The sequence below is a fragment of the Schistocerca americana genome, chromosome 7, assembly GCF_021461395.2.
Source record: "Schistocerca americana isolate TAMUIC-IGC-003095 chromosome 7, iqSchAmer2.1, whole genome shotgun sequence".
In the NCBI taxonomy this organism is placed as follows: domain Eukaryota; kingdom Metazoa; phylum Arthropoda; class Insecta; order Orthoptera; family Acrididae; genus Schistocerca; species Schistocerca americana.
This window is the reverse complement of record NC_060125.1, coordinates 45,603,402-45,607,935: the sequence shown is the minus strand read 5'-3', so window position 1 is coordinate 45,607,935 and position 4,534 is coordinate 45,603,402. Positions and strand designations below refer to the sequence as shown.

The window sequence follows — 4,534 nt, the reverse complement described above, 5'->3', positions numbered from 1 at the left end:
ATGCATTTTAAACATTCTGAAACTAACATACACCCTTGATCTTTCAGAACAAGTAAATTATGCAGAAACACGCCATGCAGATTTTACTAGAGACGACAGTGACAGCCCGAGCGGTCGAAAAGAAATAGCGGAACATACTTCTCCTGCGTCGAGGTGTAGCTCTTCTCACGGACGTTTCCGTGGTTGTGCTGTGGCTCTGGGTTCCAAGCGACAGCGAGAACACCTCAATAGCAACGCATACGTGTTTAAATGAATCGTAAGGCCTTAATAAAGATAGGTGAAACGGTGGCTCAGGTGCTGGAGTTCTGAAGCGGCCGTATTGCGTGGGCAGTAAGCTCACTAAGTTAGTGTGTCATGCTAACAACGGAAAGGCTATGGGTTAGATCCCACCAAGGCCTATTCTATATTGCGTCCCTAAAAGGCAGCGCGAGAGACTGCCAGGTAAATCCCAAGTGATCTGTACAAGGACTAAGATGTCCGCACGTCTGGAAACGTTCTCGCCGACTTGTGTGCCACGCTGACGACACGGGTTCTCGTCCGATCACCGAAGTTAAGCAGCGTTTTTACGTGCTTAGTACACGGCTCGGTGGCTAACTAGGAACTCTGCGAGCTGTTGGATTCTTTAATTTTGCCTTTTCCCTTAGTTTTCGGTGTTGCTGCGAGGTAATGATACGGTCCAGCACGCTGACCCCTCTCTTGCCTCTCGGGACGCAAATTCGCGAACCTGCGGCCACAGTCAAATGAAAGGGTCCGTTGTGCGTTTGGCGAGATGGTCTCTCCCAGTCGTTTCTAGCGCCTGTCCTCTACATATACGCCCACTTGCAAGCGTCAGCTTTCGCGTCAGCCGAGCAAAGTCGAGACAAGTCGACACATGGGGACACGCGATGCTGTGAATTGCAATCCGCACTAGCCTACGCGGAGCGGGACGAGGGCCGAAGGAAAACCATTCGTAACACGACAGTTCAGAAATTCAACGATCGCGAGCGTTGGAAACACTCTCCTGAGTAAAGAAGACAACTTCCGTGCGGTGTCCGGGTTTCGAACCTGGATCAGCTACTTGGGAAGCAACCATGCTGACCGAAACACCACCACCGCCTTCTGCTACGCACTGCTTGCGCCGTGATGTGTCGCCTTCCCTCCTGGCGCCAGAGGCCGAAGGCAATCTCGCTGTAGGCGCTCTACGCAGAGAGGAAGGCGAGCACATCTGAACCCGTTTTCCTGGTGCTGCTAGGGCCATATACTGAAACTGAGCGCAGAACTAACTTTTACTGAAGAATCTGCCCTTTAATGCACATCAGGGCGAACACGAAATTTCTAATATGAAGTACTCACTGACGATCCAAAGACGTTTCAGTATGTACGCGTCGGTACCACCGGGGCAGTGCCTAAGAATTGTAAAGTGAAGGACGACAGTGTGAGCCTCACGGGAAGTATTTCATTGGCTTCCCACGAGTGCGTAATGCACAGCGTGGCTGTTGCTACGAAACGGCCTTATTTGCCGTTGGCGAATATCTAGTTTTCTTTGCATCAATGTGAAAATGTTCCTATTACTAAATACAGTTTTGCTAGTTACAGTTCAAACTGGAAACGACGGAAGAAAGCGGTCCAACGCCCACATTGGTTCCCGAAAGGGAGGGTGCATTTCCTACGCCACGTCTGACATTGCGTCTCAAATTTTCTAAAACTGACATAATTCCATGCTACCGAAAAGACAAACAGATTTCGCAGTGAGGTTCTTTGAGATATTGCTAGAGATGGAAGTCTCTGGAGCTCTTGCCTCGCATGTCAGATTGGCGGAGCGGTCTAATGGAGCCAGATTTAAGCTCTGGTTCCCGTAAGGGAGCGTGGGTTCGAACCCGACATCTGACAATGCATTCTAAACATTCTGAAACTAACATATTCCCTTGATCTTTCAGAACAAGTAAATTATTCAGAAACACGACATGCAGATTTTACTAGAGACGACAGTGACAGCCCGAGCGGTCGAAAATAAATAGCGGAACATACTTTTCCTGCGTCGAGGTTTAGCTCTTCTCACGGACGTTTCCGTTGTTGTTGTGGTGTGGTTCTGGGTTCCAAGCGACAGCGAGAAAACCTCAACAGCAACGCATACGTGTTTAAATGAATCCTAAGGCCTTAATGAAGATAGATTAAACGGTGGCTCAGGTGCTGGAGTTCTGAAGCGGCCTTATTGCGTGGGCAGTAAGCTCACTAAGTTAGTGTGTCATGCTAACAACGGGAAGGCTATGGGTTAGATCCCACCAAGGGCTATTCCATATTGCTTCCCTAAATGGCAGCGCGAGAGACTGCCAGGCAAATCCCAAGTGATCTGTACAAGGACTAAGATGTCCGCACGTCTGGAAACGTTCTCGTCGACTTGTGCACCACGCTGACGACACGGGTTCTCGTCCGATCAGCGAAGTTAAGCAGCGTTTTTACGTGCTTAGTACACGGCTAGGTGGCTAACTAGGAAGTCTGTGTGCTGTTGGATTCCTTAATTTTGCCTTTTCCCTTAGTTTTCGGTGTTGCTGCGAGGTAATGATACGGTCCAGCACGCTGACCCCTCTCTTGCCTCTCGGGACGCAAATTCGCGAACCTGCGGCCACAGTCAAATGAAAGGGTCCGTTGTGCGTTTGGCGAGATGGTCTCTCCCAGTCGTTTCTAGCGCCTGTCCTCTACATATACGCCCACTTGCAAGCGTCAGCTTTCGCGTCAGCCGAGCAAAGTCGAGACAAGTCGACACATGGGGACACGCGATGCTGTGAATTGCAATCCGCACTAGCCTACGCGGAGCGGGACGAGGGGCGAAGGAAAACCATTCGTAACACGACAGTTCAGAAATTCAACGATCGCGAGCGTTGGAAACACTCTCCTGAGTAAAGAAGACAACTTCCGTGCGGTGTCCGGGTTTCGAACCCGGATCAGCTACTTGGGAAGCAACCATGCTGACCGAAACACCACCACCGCCTTCTGCTACGCACTGCTTGCGCCGTGATGTGTCACCTTCCCTCCTGGCGCCAGAGGCCGAAGGCAATCTCGCCGTAGGCGCTCAACGCCGAGTGGAAGGCGAGCACATCTGAACCCGTTTTCCTGGTGCTGCTAGGGCCATATACTGAAACTGAGCGCAGAACTTACTTTTACTGAAGAATCTGCCCTTTAATGCACATCAGGGCGAACACGAAATTTCTAATATGAAGTACTCACTGACGATCCAAAGACGTTTCAGTATGTACGCGTCGGTACCACCGGGGCAGTGCCTAAGAATTGTAAAGTGAAGGACGACAGTGTGAGCCTCACGGGAAGTATTTCATTGGCTTCCCACGAGTGCGTAATGCACAGCGTGGCTGTTGCTACGAAACGGCCTTATTTGCCGTTGGCTAATATCTAGTTTTCTTTGCATCAATGTGAAAATGTTCCTATTACTAAATACAGTTTTGCTAGTTACAGTTCAAACTGGAAACGACGGAAGAAAGCGGTCCAACGCGCCACATTGGTTCCCGAAAGGGAGGGTGCATTTCCTACGCCACGTCTGACATTGCGTCTTAAATTTTCTCAAACTGACATAATTCCATCCTACCGAAAAAAGAAACAGGTTTCGCAGTGAGGTTCTTTGAGATATTGCTAGAGATTGAAGTCTCTGGAGCTCTTGCCTCGCACGTCAAATTGGCCGAGCGGTCTAAGGCGCCAGGTTTAAGCTCTGGTTCCCGTAAGGGAGCGTGGGTTCGAACCCCACATCTGACAATGCATTCTAAACATTCTGAAACTAACATACTCCCTTGATCTTTCAGGACAAGTAAATTATGCAGAAACACGCCATGCAGATTTTACTAGAGACGACAGTGACAGCCCGAGCGGTCGAAAAGAAATAGCGGAACATACTTTTCCTGCGTCGAGGTGTAGCTCTTCTAACGGACGTCTCCGTTGTTGTTGTGCTGTGGCCCTGGGTTCCAAGCGACAGCGAGAAAACCTCAACAGCAACGCATACGTGTTTAAATGAATCGTAAGGCCTTAATGAAGATAGATGATACGGTGGCTCTGGTGCTGGAGTTCTGAAGCGGCCGTATTGCGTAGGCAGTAGGCGTTTGTCATGCTAACAACGGGAAGGCTATGGGTTAGATCCCACCAAGGGCTATTCCATATTGCTGCCCTAAAAGGCAGCGCGAGAGACTGCCAGGTAAATCCCAAGTGATCTGTACAAGGACTATGATGTCCGCACGTCTGGAAACGTTCTCGCCGACTTGTGTGCCACGCTGACGACACGGGTTCTCGTCCGATCACCGAAGTTAAGCAGCGTTTTTACGTGCTTAGTACACGGCTCGGTGGCTGACTAGGAAGTCTGCGTGCTCTTGGATTCTTTAATTTTGCCTTTTCCTTTAGTTTTCGGTGTTGCTGCGAGGTAATGATATGGTCCAGCACGCTGACCCCTCTCTTGCCTCTCGGGACGCAAATTCGCGAACCTGCGGCCACAGCCAAATGAAAGGGTCCGTTGTGCGGTGCGTTTGTCGAGTTGGTCTCTCCCAGTCGTTTCTAGCGC

General features: G+C 50.1%; 1 non-coding gene across 1 annotated transcript; it reads left to right on the top strand.

Moving 5' to 3' along the window:
* Positions 1–3,657: 3,657 nt before the first annotated feature.
* Positions 3,658–3,741, top strand: Trnal-uaa. The gene has a single exon. It is a non-coding gene; the product is annotated as a tRNA-Leu (tRNA).
* Positions 3,742–4,534: the final 793 nt, after the last annotated feature.